The 16,408-nt window shown below is 41.9% G+C and overlaps 1 protein-coding gene and 1 pseudogene across 3 annotated transcripts in view; both read left to right on the forward strand.

Moving 5' to 3' along the window:
* The window catches only part of PIGU (phosphatidylinositol glycan anchor biosynthesis class U), a 132,218-nt gene that overhangs the window by 39,901 nt on the left and 75,909 nt on the right, over window positions 1–16,408 (forward strand). The window lies entirely within an intron of this gene.
* On the forward strand, window positions 12,633–14,569 carry LOC132503426 (heat shock cognate 71 kDa protein-like; annotated as a pseudogene).

Below are 16,408 nucleotides of genomic sequence, written 5' to 3' on the forward strand. Positions count from 1 at the left end.
TATTTTTCTGGAGATCTGCCTCATACATCCTTCATTCTGTACCAATCTGTCCTGGTTGTTGTCTGGTCTTGATGCAAAGCTGTCATAGTGGAACTTTTCCTTATAATTCTCTTGTATTGTATCCCTTCTTTCCTAGATTCCTTTTTTCATTTACTGATTTTTTTCCTCGGTTTTGCTAAAGTACTTCCTCTAGTAGTTTTCTAAGAAAGGGTGTGTGAGATACGTATTTTGAATCATTCCACACATGAAAAAATGTGTTTTTCTAACTTAGCGCCAAATTAATAGCTGGGGCAAGGTATAGAATTCTAGACTGGAAAAAATTTTCCATCAGAATTTTGAAGGCATTGCTTCACTGTGTTCTAGCATCCTGGTTGCTGTTGGACAGTTAGAAGCCATTATACATAACCTAATTTTTTCTTTGAAAGATTTAAGATCTTCTTTTTATCCTCAGTATTTTGAAATTTCATGATGCTATGTCTACTTGGTTCTTTTTTTCATTCATTACTGGGTACTTGGTAGGCCCTTTCAACATAGAGACTAGTGTCCTTTAGTTCTAGAAGATATTCCACTACTGTTTTTCAAATTCTCTCTCCTCTTTGTTTTCTCTGTCCTCTCGTTTGGGGTGTCTATTGGATATTGGACTTTTTGAATTGATCTAATTTGTATGTTTTATTTTCTATTGATTTAAGTTCTTTCTTGGTCTCCAGTTGTTTCTTTGAAGCATCATTATTATTTTATCACCACGATATCCTCTCATCTCTCTGAGTTTTCTTGATTTTGTTTTTGTTTTCAGTTTCCATTTGTTCTAAGCATAATCTCTTTGTCTTCCTGGATTCCCTCTGCCCCGCCTTTTTTTTCTGTTTGCTTGGGCTCTGTCTTTCATATAGGTAGATTTTCTCTTATTTATGGTGATCCTTGGCTGTCTGCTTATTATTTAAGAATGTTAGAAGGATGGGGTATGTAGGGGTAGTCACCTGGCTGCACATAGTTGAGGTGAGACCTGGGGTTCTGTCTGGTCTGTATACAAACGTTCAGCTTGATTCTCATCTCTGTAACTTACCCCCACCTGCCGTAGTATCTGATACCTTCAAGGTGCTGGATCTCTCAGAAGTTGTGTGGGGTTAGTTGGCCAGATTTTTATTGGTATTCCTCTCTGCAGGCCATTGAGCTGTAATTTCTTCCATAATGCTCAGTCATTTATCCCTCTTCCTCCTGCTTTTAATGTTTCCACTATTATGTTAAAATTTATTTTGCTATAGTCTCTTCTGTTAATTTGTTATTTAAGACTATTTTTAATGCTTTATTGTCATTTTAGTGAGGTTTTTGGAGGGAAAGATGATATACATGTGATTAATCTACCATTTTTCACTAGAAGTCTATTAGCATTGGAGGTATATATTTCCAGATTTTTCCCTCATTTTTCTTTTACACTTTTAAATATTGTATCAGTTAACTGTCATCACAAAAATGTTATTTGACAAACCACTCCAAAACTCAGTGGCTTAAAACAACAATACACATTTACTTAGCTCATGTGTCTGTAAGTCAGATAGGTGTCAGCTGATCTAGGTTGAATGTGGCTAGGCAGTTTGTTGGTTTCATCGGGGCTCATTCATGCATCAGCAGCTGACTGTAGTTGGCTCATCTAGGCTGGGCTCTTCGCCACATGTCTGTCATCCTCATGGACCAGGGGACTAATTTAGGCATATTCTTCTCATAGTGAAGACAGAGACACAACTGCGAGCAAGCCCAATCAGGCTTGAGCTTTTGAAGTTTCTGGTTGTATCGCATGTGCTTACATCGCATTGATCAAAACATAACATATGGCTGATCTCAGGTGTGGGTATTTCCATCCTGTCCACAATGGGGGGACACTGCAAAGTTATATGGCAAAGAACCTGGACATAGGGAGGGGTTAAGAATTGGGGCCCAAAATACAGTCTACCCCATGTCAGTAAACATTTAGTCTGTCATTTTTCATGGCTGCTTACTGTTCCGTTGTGTTGATGAATAAATAGAAATTCTTTAACCAACTTCTACTGTTAAATATCTAGTTAATTTCCCAGTTTTCAGCTGTTTAAATAATACTATATTTAATTTTCTTTCTTTTTTTTAATTTTTAATTTTTAAATATTTTTGGCCTCATCATGCGGCTTCTGGGATCTTAGTTCCCCAACCAGGGATTGAACCTGGGCCACAGCAGTGAAAGTGCTGAGTCTTAACCACTGGACTGCCAGGGAATTCCCATACAGTTAATTTTCTAATGTAATTTCTAACAGTAATTGTCACACGCATGTTCAATTATTTTCTTACTCTAAAGTCCTAGAAATAGAATTATTGTGTCACTGCATGTATACCTTCTTTAGGATTTCTGAAATTTATCACTAAATTGCCTTCAAGAGTTTTACCAACTTATACTCCCATAAGAAGTGTATGAGAGCTCTTATTTCCCTACATTATTGCTGAATAATTTGCACACTTAGGAAATAAAGACTCAAAAGTTGTACATAGGACCTTTTACTTAGAGTTTACTTACCTTTTCTAGGGTGGCACTTGGGAATGACTTAGGTCTTCATAAGACATTGCTTCTCTTGGAGTGGTTGTAGTTAGTCTTTCTGTAGGTCATTTAGTTTAACTTATTATCAAGTTACTTGAAATGACTCTTTGCTGTCTGTGAACATCCCCTGCCTCAGTTCCTGTTTCCAGAGTGTCCAGCTCAGGTAGACTCATTTATGAAGGTGCCTGGTGTCCATTAAAGTAAGGACTGTATGAGGCAGCCTGGCAGAAGGGATTGAGCACTGGCCTTTGGAAAAGTCACCTTTAAAATAGCTGAGCACAGAAGTAGAAAGACTAAAGACATGCCCTCTGAGGTGTGTATGATAGAAGTCTCACACAAAAATGTAAAGTATGCCATTTTAAGAACATCGTTCAAAAGACCCGTTAAGTCAATGGAATGATTTTGTTTGGGGGAAAAAATGTAAATAAGTTATATGTCACTCCTTTGCAGCCACATTGTTTTGGTTCCACAGAAAAACATTTTTTTATTATGTCGCTCTAGATTTCTGTCAAATGAATTTTATGAACATTTTTGTAATATTGTATGCACAATTTTGTTTAATTTTATTACTTGTTTCATATGAATCATGAATGACATTAGTCACATTTGTTAATTTCTTTACATCAAAATTTAAGTTTTTTAAATTTTAGGAGTAGTTCAAGTACTTGGTAAAAATAAAAGAAATTCAAACATATGAAATGAGAAGTAAAAGTCTTTTATCATCCCATCCCACCCCACCTCCACTTCCATTCCTCAAGTATATTTGTCATGGGGTCCCAGGCCTTCCCTTTTGCTGGACACTTAAATTATTTTCCATTGTTGGCAGCTGTAAGTAGAGACCGTCACAAGTAACATTTCTAATCTGTTAAAATATTTGAAGAATTCTATTTTAGTTAGGTCTCTGAACTATTCTCTTTGAATATATTAGTAATCCCTATTAGCAGCATATACAAAGTTCAGTTATAAAATCTGCAGGTCATATTTCTATATTTCACATTTGTACCACATAATTAGATATTTAATAAAATTTGTGAAGGAATAATTCACTCTTTATTTAAAGAAGAAAACAGTTGGGAGAATTTGCAAAAGAAGGGATCTAAATGACTAAAAACTATGAAAAAATATTCAACTCCTTAGATAACTAATAAAGAAAAGCAAATTGAAATAACAAAGAAGTGGTTTTTTATTCCCTTTCAAATTGGCAAAGATTTTAGAAGATAATTCTCAGTTCTGGCAAAGTGCTATCAAACTGGCATTTTCCCACATGGCAAGTTGACTTATAAATTAGTACAGCCCTCTTGGGAAGCAGTTTAGTTCAAGTGTTTGTTCTTTTGATTTATGAATTTTAATTTTGATAACCTATCCTAAAGTAGTGCAGAATTACAGACCAAGCTTTATGATGCTAAGTCATTAATTGCAGGATTATTTATAATGATTAGAAAAATTGGAAAATACTTCAAAGTAGAGAGAGGAATGGCTAAGTAAAACATGGTTTGCCCATGTAATTAAAGAAAATACAGTTTACCCATGCACATGATATTTGAAAATAATTGTAAATTATGTGAGGATACATTTATTTTTTAAAAGCTCAATACAAAATTGTGTATTTTAATAAAGTATAATCTCAACTATGTTAAAACTACAATACAAATAGAAATAGATTCCAAAAGAGTAATACTTGTTTCTGCAGAGTAAGTTCGTGAGTAATTTTTATTTCCTCCTCATATCTGTTTTTTCCCAAAGTTTCTTCAATGAGCACATAATTTAAAATAAATTAAATTGATTGATAAGAAGATAGGGACATTGGAAGTAAACTAGGTACCTCTCTCCCCAGACTTCTGTGGAGCAGGTGCCCCCACAGGAGGGAGTGGCCTCATTTGCTTTGTCCCCTTGACTCCTTCTACTTGCCCTCCTTTGACTTCCTTTGTGGCAGCCTAGGGTTGCCTGGGACACGCTGAGAGCCACAGGCCAGGACAAAGCCTGGGCCATTGTATTGTGATGTCCTTGTTGGAGTGTTGGCCAGGAAACTCAAGTCTGTGGGCAGGGTTGATGTTTGTTCAGTGGAGCAGCTTGGGTTTTACTTCAAAGGTTGGGGCTTTGGTGAAGGAGCGAATTAAAATACTCCATCCCTCTGAAGTCATCTTCATTAGGCTTTCAAAAGGAAAACAAACAGGTGTTAATAGGTACTCCTGCTTATTCACTGTTGGTGTTTGTCCACAATGAGATGCTCCAGACTAGAAATTCTTGAGGTTTGCCGCCCAAGGACCCTTCCGACTCTCCTTATTCCACCAAAAGAGGCCTGGGTGACAGGACTTGCTTCCCAAGGAAAAAGAAGAATCAGTACTATCAGAGGTGGTTCAGAGTAAGAGCTCAGGCTTCTGTGATGTCAGACAGATGTCAATGAAAAAATGTTACCTGCAAAATCAGTAAACAAATGTGTCACAGCCCTCAAGCCATCACATTACAGCTGCCCCTATGATGAGCCCCGAGGGAACTCAGGATAGAAACAGGATGCTCCCCATCTAGAGGTCAGCCACTGCAGCCACCCCCGAAGGTGCACACTGAGGAGACTCAGGATGAGAAAACACAGGCCCAGATAGCTGAAGTGCATATCAAAGGAATGATTTCAGAGAGCCCAGATGCTTGCATCTTCCCATACATAGAAAAGCGCTAAATTCCTTAACGTGAGATACCTGGTTTTCTCTAATTAACAGTAATCTTTTGATGTTCTGACTACATGGTCTTTGTTGCAAAAACTACTATACATCTTGGCTCCTCTCTTACCTCTTTGGAAGCAGTCTCTCAGAGCTATCTGAGATGCTGTGTCCCGGGCTTAAGTCCTCAGTTTTGTCCGCCAAATAAAACATAACTCTCAACTTTGAGGTTGTGCATTTTTTTTTTCAGTCGATACAGATCTGGTAGCGAATCCTAGTTCTAGCACTTCCTGGCATTATCACTTTAAGCAAGTCACTTAACTGTTTAGGGCCTCAGTTTCCTTGTCTATAACATGGGGACTGAAACAGTCCCTACTGCATAGAGTAAATGTAAAGAATGAATGAGATGAGGAGAAAAAAAAATGAATGAGATGGTGCATGTGAAGCACTTAGCATAGTGTGGGAGCATGAACTAGATGCTCAGTAAATGGTGGTGCTGATTGTTACTCTTGATAATATTTAAAGATATTAACAGATCCCTCAGGACTTCCTCTTGGGAGAACACCAGAATCACAACTAACTGCTGAACAATCACTGGCAGGAAGACACTGGAACTCACCAAAAAAGATACCACATGTCCAATGACAAAGGAGAAGCCACAGTGAGATGGTAGGAGGGGTACATTCACAATAAAATCAAATCCCATCACCACTGGGTGGGTGACTCACAAACTGGAGAACAATTATAGCATAGAAGTCCACCCACTGGAGTGAAGGTTCTGAGCCCCACGTCAGGCTTCCCAACCTGGGGGTCTGGCAATGGGAGGAGGAATTCCCAGAGAATCAGACTTTGAAGGCTAGCAGGATTTGATTGCAGGACTTCGACAGGACTGGGGGAAATATAGACTCCACTCTTGGAGGGCACACAAAAGAGTGTGCACATCAGGACCCAGGAGGAAGGAGCAGTGACCCCACTGGAAACTGAACCAGACCTACCTGCTAGTGTTGGAGGGTCTCCTGCAGAGGCAGGGGGTGGCTGTGGCTCACCATGGGGACAGGGACACTGGCAGCCGAAGCTCAGGGAAGTAATCCTTGGTGTGAGCCCTCCCAGAGTCCACCATTAGTCCCACCAAAGACCCTGTAGGCACCAGTGCTGGGTCGCCTCAGGCCAAACAACAAACATGGAGGGAACTCAGCCCCACCCATCAGCAGACAGGCAGATTAAAGTTTTACTGAGCTTTGCCCACCAGAGCAACACCCAGCTCTACCCACCACCAGTCCCTCCCATCAGGAAGCTTGCACAAGCCTCTTAGCTAGCCTCATCCACCAGAGGGCAGACAGCAGAAGCAAGAAGAATTACAATCCTGCGGCCTGTGGAACGAAAACCACATTCACAGAAAGATAGACAAAGGGAAAAGGCCAAGGACTATGTACCAGATGAAGGAAGAAGATAAAATCCCAGAAAAACAACTAATGAAGTGGAGATAGGCAACCTTCCAGAAAAAGAATTCAGAATAATGATAGTGGAGATGATCCAGGACCTTAGGAAAAGAATGCAGGTAAAGATTGAGAAGATGCAAGAAATCTTTAAAAAAGACCTAGAAGAATTAAAGAACAAACAGAGATGAACAATACAATAACTGAAATGAAAAATACACTAGAAGGAATCAATAGCAGAACAACTGAGGCAGAAGAACAGATAAGTGACCTGTAAGACAAAATGGTGGAAATCACTGCTGTGGAACAGAATAAAGAAAAAAGATTGAAAAGAAATGAAGACAGCCTAAGAGACCTCTGGGACAACATTAAATGCAACAACATTCGCATTATAGGGGTTCCAGAAGGAGAAGAGAGAGAGAAAGGACCCAAGAGAATATCTGAAGAGACTATAGTTGAAAACTTCCCTAACATGGGAAAGGAAATATCCACCCAAGTCCAGGAAGTGCAGACAGTCCCAGGCAGGATAAACCCAAGGAGAAACACGCTGAGACACATAGTAATCAAGTTGAGAAAAATTAAAGACAAAGAAACATTGTTAAAAGCAACAAGGGGGGCCTCCCTGGTGGCGCAAGTGGTTGAGAGTCCGCCTGCCGATGCAGGGGATACGGGTTCGTGCCGCGGTCTGGGAGGATCCCATATGCCGTGGAGCGGCTGGGCCCGTGAGCCATGGCCGCTGAGCCTGCGCGTCCGGAGCCTGTGCTCCGCAACGGGGGAGGCCACAACAGTGAGAGGCCCGCATACCGCAAAAAAAAAAAAAAAGCAACAAGGGAAAAAGGACAAATAACATACAATGGAACTCCCATAAGGTTAACAGCTGATTTCTCAGCAGAAATTCTACAAGCCGGAAGGGAGTGGCACAATATATTTAAAGTGATAAAAGGGAAGAACCTACAACCAAGAATACTTTGCCCAGCAAGGATCTCATTCAGATTTGGTGGAGAAATCAAAAGCTTTACAGACAAGCAAAAGCTAAGAAAATTCACCACCAAACCAACTCTACAACAAATGCTAAAGGAACTTCTCTAAGTGGGAAACAAAAGAGAAGAAAGGGCTCTACAGAGGGCTTCCCTGGTGGCGCAGTGGTTGAGAGTCCACCTGCCGATGCAGGGGACACGGGTTCGTGCCCCGGTCTGGGAAGATCCCACATGCCGCAGAGCGGCTGGACCCGTGAGCCATGGCCGCTAAGCCTGCGCGTCCGGAGCCTGTGCTCCGCAACAGTAGAGGCCATAACAGTGAGAGCCCCACGTACTGCAAAAAAAAAAAAAAAAAAAAAAAAAAGGGCCTACAGAAACAAACCCAAAACAATTAAGAAAATGGTAACAGGAACATACATATCAATAATTACCTTAAATGTGAATGGATTAAATGTTCCAACCAGAAGACACAGGCTGGCTGAATGGATACAAAAACAAGACCTGTATATATGCTGTCTACAAGAGACCCACTTCAGACCTAGGGACACATACAGACTGAAAGTGAGGGAATGGAAAAAGATATTCCATGCAAATGGAAATCAAAAGAAAGCTGGAGTGGCAATACTCTTATCAGATAGAATAGACTTTAAAATAAAGACTGTTACAAGAGACAAGGAAGGACACTACATAATGATCAAGGGATCAATCCAAGAAGAAGGGCTTACCTTGTGGTGCAGTGGTTAGGAATATGCCTGCCAGTGCAGGGGACACGGGTTCGGACCCTGGTCCGGGAAGATCCCACATGCCACGGAGCAGTGAAGCCCGTGATCCACAACTACTAAGCCTGCACTCTATTGCCTGCGAGCCACAACTACTGAAGCTTGTGCACCTAGAGCCCATGCTCCACAACAAGAGAAGCCACTGCAATGAGAAGCCCGCACACTGCAAGGAAGAGTAACCCCTGCTCGCTGCAACTAGAGAAAGCCTGCACGCTGCAATGAAGACCCAACACAGCCAAAAATAAATAATAAATTTATTAAAAATATACAAGAAGAAGATATAACAATTATAAATATATATGCACACAACACAGGAGCACCTCAATACATAAGGCAAATGCTAACAGCTATAAAAGAGGAAATCAACAGTAACACAATAGTTACTGTCGTAACTATCGTAATAGTGGGGGACTTTAGCACTTCACTTACACCAATGGACAGATCGTTCAGACAGAAAATTAATAAGGAAACACAAGCTTTTTTTTTTTTTCCCTTTTGTCTCTTTTATATATTGTGAGACGAAGGAAGGTCTCACGTTCACCAGGGGCTTAGATTTGAATTTTTTGATCTGATAAAGTGTAATTGGTTGGTGTGGAAAGAGACAGGTAGCAACTTGGGATGATTTGGGTATTACTATCAGAATGTTTTACTTTATTTGACCATAGGCCATAGACGCTAGCATTTAGAGAAAAAAAATTGAGTTCATGGCTCACGACAGAAGGGAAGCAAAGGTAAGTAAATTAAATAAATGCTTAATAAAAAACATACCTGTAGAAGAGCACCACATTAATTAGGGTGAGCCTTTGTGAATTTAAAATGAGTAATTTTCCTACTTCCAAGTATAGCGTGAACAACAGCGAAACTCAGTTCACTACCTGTTCTAGGTTTGGATTTTGAATTCCTGTCAAGGTAGCGCTGATCAGTTAACTGAGCCTACCCTTCATATCAACTCCATAAATGATTACATCATTAGAAAAAAAAAGTTCTGTGGTCATCTTAGGACCCGAATGCAACGCATTTTATGCATGAAGTGGAGCTCTCAAGTGTCAGGTAATCCTGAGTCACAGATCACCCACCATTCTGTGAAACCCCTTCCCCGTTTGGTCATCATCATCGAGGTTTCAACGGAGCCAAAAAGAACAACTTCCCAATTCTAGACAATGGGTCTTGATAATGGAAGTGATGCCCTGGAGAAAATAAAAGGAAAAGACTTCTGCTCCCCAGCCTACCTTCTCCCCAGTCCCCTCTTCCCGCCCCAGTTCTCCTTCTAAGTCTCAAAACCCAACGTGTTAACCCCACCTCCACCCTCTCCGCAGGCCCGCTGCGGGGCAGCTCCTTTTCTGTAAGGTTGTTAGAGCCATTTTAGCATCGAGTCAGGAAGGAACTAGGAGAAGGACCTCCGAAAGCAGGGGAGCTGTGAGGGGCGGGAGGACTTGGGGACCTCCTTGCATACGCCTCCCACAGGGTCCAGACCTTCCACGCCCGGGTCCCTGAAGCCCAAAGCACACGCACAAAGGCCAAGTGTCCCGGCTTCGCTGGGCCGTGGGGTGAGGGGCGTGGGGAGAAGCAGGGCGGCCTCTCGTCGCTCCCGCTGCGGGCCCCCATCCAGGGCCGGGCAGAGGCGGGGTGGGCGAGGAGGGGGAGCTCACGTCACGTGCGCGTGCGCTGGGACCGCAATAAATGCCCGGGAGCTCGAGGAAGCGGCGGAAGCGCTCGGCGCCTGGCTCTGCGCGGGGCGGCTGCACTGAGCCGGGGAGCGAGGTCGTCTCCAGCTTTCACCGCCCAGCCCGGCCCCAGAAACACAAGCTTTAAATGACACAATAGACCAGATAGATTTAACTGATATTTATAGGACATTCCACCCGAAAACATCAGATTACACTTTCTTCTCAAGTGCACATGGAACATTCTCCAGGATACATCACATCTTGGGTCACAAATCAAGCCTCAGTAAATTTAAGGAAATTGAAATCATATCAAGCATATTTTCCAACCACAACGCTATGGTTTATTAGAAATAAATTACAGGGAAAAAAACATAAAAAACACAAACATATGGAGGCTAAACAAGACAGTACTAAATAACCAAGAGATCACTGAAGAAATCAAAGCGGAAATAAAAAAAAATACCTAGAGGGCCTCCCTGGTGGCGCAAGTGGTTGAGAGTCCGCCTGCCGATGCAGGGGATACGGGTTCGTGCCCCGGTCTGGGAGGATCCCATATGCCGCGGAGCGGCTGGGCCCGTGAGCCATGGCCGCTGAGCCTGCGCATCCGGAGCCTGCGCGTCCGGAGCCTGTGCTCCGCAACGGGGGAGGCCACAACAGTGAGAGGCCCGCATACCGCAAAAAAAAAAAAAAAAAAAAAACCTAGAGACAAGTGACAACGAAAACAGAACAATCGAAAACCTATGGGATGCAGCAAAAGCAGTTCTAAGAGGGAAGTTTATAGCAATACAATCCTACCTCAAGAAACAAGAAAAATCTCAAATAAACAATCTAACATTACACCTAAGGGAACTAGATAAAGAGGAACAAACAAAACCCAAAGTTAGCGGAAGGAAAGAAATCATAAAGATCAGAGCAGAAATAAATTATATAGAAACAAAGAAAACAATAGCAAGGATCAATAAAACTAAAAGCTGGTTCTTTGAGAAGAGAAACAAAATTGATAAACCATTAGCTAGACTCATCAAGAAAAAGAGGGAGAGGGCTCAAGTCAATAAAATTAGAAATGAAAAAGGAGAAGTTACAACAGACACCTCAGAAATACAAAGGCATCCTAAGAGACGACTACAAGCAACTCTATGCCAATAAAATGGACAACATGGAAGAAATGGACAAATTCTTATAACCTTCCAAGGAAGAATCAGGAAGAAATAGAAAATATGAACAGACCAATCACAAGTAACGAGATTGAAACTATGATTAAAAATCTTCCAACAAACAAAAGCCCAGGACCAGATGGCTTCACAGGTGAATTCTATCAAACATTTAGAGAAGAGCTAACACCCATCCTTCTCAAAGTCTTCCCAAAAATCACAGAGGAAGGAACACTCCCAAACTCATATTATGAGGCCACCATCACCCTGATACCAAAACCAGACAAAGATACTACAAAAAAAGAAAATTACAGACCAATATCACTGATGAATATAGATGCAAAATCTTCAACAAAATACTAGCAAACAGAATCCAACAACACTTTAAAAGGATCATACACCATGATCAAGTGGGATTTATCCCAAGGATGCAAGGATTCTTCAATATATGCAAATCAATCAATGTGATACACCATATTAACAAATTGAAGAATAAAAACCATATGATCATCTCAATAGATGCAGAAAAAGCTTTTGACAAAATTCAGCATCCATTTATGATAAAAACTCTGCAGAGGGCTTCCCTGGTGGCACAGTGGTCGAGAGTCTGCCTGCCGATGCAGTGGACGCGGGTTTGTGCCCCGGTCCGGGAAGATCCCACATGCCACGGAGCGGCTGGGCCCGTGAGCCATGGCCGCTGAGCCTGCGCGTCCGGCGCCTGTGCTCCACAGCGGGAGAGGCCACAACAGTGAGAGGCCCACGTACCACAAAAAAAAAAAAAAAAAAAAAAGAACTCTGCAGAAAGTGGGCATAGAGGGAACCTACCTCAGCATAATAAAGGCCATATACGACAAACCCACTGCAAACATCATTCTCAATGATGAAAAACTGAAAGCATTTCCTCTAAGATCAGGAACAAGACAAGGATGTCCACTCTCGCCACTCTTATTCAACATAGTTTTGGAAGTCCTAGCCATGGCAATCAGAGAAGAAAAAGAAATAAGAGGAATACAAATTGGAAAAGAAGAATTAAAACTGTCACTGTTTCAGATGACATGATACTATACGTAGACAATCCTAAAGATGCCACTAGAAAACTACTAGAGCTAATCAATGAATTTCGTAAAGTCACAGGATACAAAATTAATGCACAGAAATCTCTTGCATTCTATACACTAACAATGAAAGATCAAAAAGAGAAATTAAGGTAACAATCCCATTAACCGTTGCAACAAAAAGAATAAAATACCTAGGAATAAACCTACCTAAGGAGGTAAAAAACCTGTACTCAGAAAACTATAAGACACTGAGGAAAGAAATCAAAGATGACACAATAAGGTCTCATTGAATGCGGCAGCAGCTTTCCAGATTGCTGTTTTCTCCTCCAGTGGACCCGGGCCTGCGCTCCAGCATGTCTAAGGGACCTGCAGTTGGCATTGATCTTGCACCACCTATTCTTGTGTGGGTATCTTCCAGCACGGAAAGGGGGAAATAATTACCAGTGATCAGGGGAACCGAACTATCCCAAGCTATGTCGCCTTTACTGATACCGAATGATTGATTGATTGGTGATGCTGCAAAGAACCAAGATGCAAGAATCTCACCAACACGGGGTTTGATGCCGAACGCCTCATTGGACGAAGATTTGATGATCTGTTGTCCAGTCTGATATGAAGCATTGGCCCTTTATAGTGGTGAACGATGCAGGCAGGCCTAAGGTTCAAGTAGAATACAAGGGAGAGACAAAAAGTTTCTATCCAGAGGAGGTGTCATCCATGGTATTGACAAAGATGAAGGAAATAGCAGAAGCCCTACGTTGGGAAGAGTGTTACTAATGCTGTTGTCACAGTACCTGCTTACTTTAATGATTCTCAGCATCAGGCCACCAAAGATGCTGGAACTATCGCTGGGCTCCATGTACTGTTGCTGCTGTTGCCTATGACTTAGACAAAAAGATTGGAGTAGAAAGAAATGTGCTGATCTTTGATTTAGGTGGTGTCACTTTTGATGTGTCAGTCCTCACTATTGAGGATGGAATCTTTGAGGTGAAGTCTACAGCTGGAGATAACCCACTTAGGTGGAGAAGACTTTGACAACCGGATGGTCAACCATTTATTGCAGAGTTCAAGTGCAAGCACAAGAAGGGCATCAGTGAGCACAAGAAGGCTGTCCGTCACCTTCGTATTGCTTGTGAGCATGCTAAACACACTCTCTCTTCCAGCACCCAGGCCACTATTGAGATTGATTCCCTCTATGAAGAAATCAACTTCTATACCTCAATTACCTGTGCCCGATTTGAAGAACTGAATGCTGACCTGTTCTGTGGCACACTGGGCCCTGTGGAGAAAGCCCTTCGGGATGCCAGGCTAGACAAGTCTCAGATCCATGATATTGTCCTGGTGGGTGGTTCAACCTGCATCCCCAAGAATCAGAAACTTCTACAGGACTTCTTCAGTGGGAAAGAACTGAATAAGAGCATCAACCCTGATGAGGCTGTTGCTTATGGTGCAGCTGTCCAGGCAGCCATTTTATCTGGAAATTTGGAAAACAAATCTGAAAATGTTCAAGACTTGCTGCTGTTGGATGTCACTCCTCTTTCCCTTGGAATTGAAACTGCTGGTGGAGTCATGACTGTCCTCAAGTGCAACACCACCATTCCCACCAAGCAGACGCAGACCTTCACAACCTACTCGGACAACCAGCCCGATATTCATTCAGGTTTATGAAGGTGAGCGTGCCATGACCAAGGATAACAACCTGCTTGGCAAGTTTGAACTCACAGGCATACCTCCTGCCCCCTGTGGTGTTCCTCAGATTGAAGTTACTTTTGATATTGATGCCAGTGGCATCCTCAGTGTCTCTGCTGTGGATAAGAGCACAGGAAAAGAGAACAAGATTACCATCACTAATGACAAGGGCCGTTTGAGCAAGGAAGACATTGAACGCATGGTTCAGGAAGCAGAGAAGTACAAAGCTGAAGATGAGAAGCAGCAGGATGAGTTGTCTTCGAAGAATACTCTTGAATCCTATGCTTTCAACATGAAAGCTACTGTTGACGATGAGAAACTTCAAGGCAAGATTAATGATGAGGACAAACAGAAGATTCTTGGTAAGTGTAATGAAATAATCAACTGGCTTGATGAGAACCAGACTGCAGAGAAGGAAGAATTTGAACATCAGCAGAAGGAGCTGGGAAAAGTCTGCAACCCCATCATTACCAAGCTGTACCAGAGCTCAGGAGCCATGCCAGGAGGAATGCCAGGAGGAATGCCCAGGGGCTTCCCTGGTGGTGGAGCTCCTCCATCTGCTGGTGCCTCCTCTGGGCCCGCCATTGAAGAGGTTGATTAAGCCAACCTAGCATAGATTTAGCATTGTTCCACAAAACATTGAAGAACCCAATTTTGTAGCAAATTCCATAGCAGTTTTAAAGTTGAGCTGCTGTAATAAACGCGGCATTCTTTTTTTTTATTATTATTTTTATTTTTTTTGCGGTACGTGGGCCTCTCACTGTTGTGGCCTCTCCCGTTGCGGAGCACAGGCTCTGGACGCGCAGGCTCAGCGGCCATGGCTCACGGGCCCAGCCGCTCCACGGCATGTGGGATCTTTCCGGACCGGGGCACGAACCCATGTCCCCTGCATCGGCAGGCAGACTCTCAACCACTGCGCCACCAGGGAAGCCCAACTTGGCATTCTTGATAGTTGAACATGGAATATGTGCACAGGGAAAGGAAATAACACTGCACTTTACAAGCACTGTATTGTAAGTGGAAAATGCAATGTCAAATAAAACGGTATTTAAAATTGGCACCATAAAAAAAAAAAGAGGACACAAACAGATTGAGAGATACACCATGTTCTTGGATTGGAACAATCAATATTGTGAAAATGACTGTACTACCCAAAGCAATCTACAGAGTCAATGCAATTCCTATCAAATTACCAGTGGCAGTTTTTACAGAACTAGAAGAAAAAATCTTAAAATTTCTATGGAGACACAGCAGACCCTGAATAGCCAAAGCAATCCTGAGGGAAAAAAACAGAGCTGGAGGAATCAGACTCCCTGACTTCAGACTATACTACAAAGCTACAGTAATCAAGACAATATGGTACTGGCACAAAAACAGAAATATAGACCAAATGGAACAGGATAGAAAGCCCAGAGATAAACCCATGCACCTATGGTCAACTAATCTATGACAAAGGAGGCAAGGATATACAATGGAGAAAAGACAGTCTCTTCAATAAGTGATGCTGGGAAAACTGGACAGCTACATGTAAAAGAATGAAATTAGAACACTTCCTAACATCATACACAAAAATAAACTCCAAATGGTTTAAAGACCTAAACGTAAGACCAGAGACTATAAAACTCTTAGAGGAAAACATAGGAAGAACACTCTTTGACTTGACATAAATCACAGCAAGATCTTTTTTGATCCACCTCCTAGAGTAATGGAAATAAAAACAAAAATAAATAAATGGGACCTAATGAAGCTTAAAAGCTTTTGCATAACAAAGGAAACTATAAACAAGATGAAAAGACAACCCTCAGAATGGGAGAAAATATTTGCAAACGAAGCAACGGACAAAGGATCAATCTCCAAAATATATAAACAGCTCATGCAGCTCAATATCAAAAAAACAAGCAACCCAATCAGAAAATGGGCAGAAGACCTAAATAGACATCTCTCCAAGGAAGACATACAGATGGCCAAGAGGCACATGAAAAGCTTCTCAACATCATTAATTATTAGAGAAATGCAAATCAAAGCTACAATGAGGTATCACCTCACACCAGTTAGAATGGGCATCATCAGAAAATCTACAAACAATAAATGCTGGAGAGGGTGTGGAGAAAAGGGAACCCCCTTGCACTCTTGGTGGGAATGTAAATTGATACAGCCACTGTAGAGAACAGTATGGAGGTTCCTTAAAAAACTAAAAACAGAATTATCATATGACCCAGCAATCCTACTACTGGGCATATACCCAGAGAAAAACATAATTCAAAAAGACACATGCACCCCAATGTTCATTGCAGCACTGTTTACAATAGGCAAGTCATGGAAGCAACTTAAATGCCCATCAACAGATGAATGGATAAAGAAGATGTGGTACATATATACAGTGGAATATTGCCATAAAAAGGAATAAAATTGGGTCATTTGTAGAGACGTGGATGGACCT

The sequence above is a fragment of the Mesoplodon densirostris genome, chromosome 16 (genome assembly GCF_025265405.1).
Source record: "Mesoplodon densirostris isolate mMesDen1 chromosome 16, mMesDen1 primary haplotype, whole genome shotgun sequence".
NCBI lineage: Eukaryota > Metazoa > Chordata > Mammalia > Artiodactyla > Ziphiidae > Mesoplodon > Mesoplodon densirostris.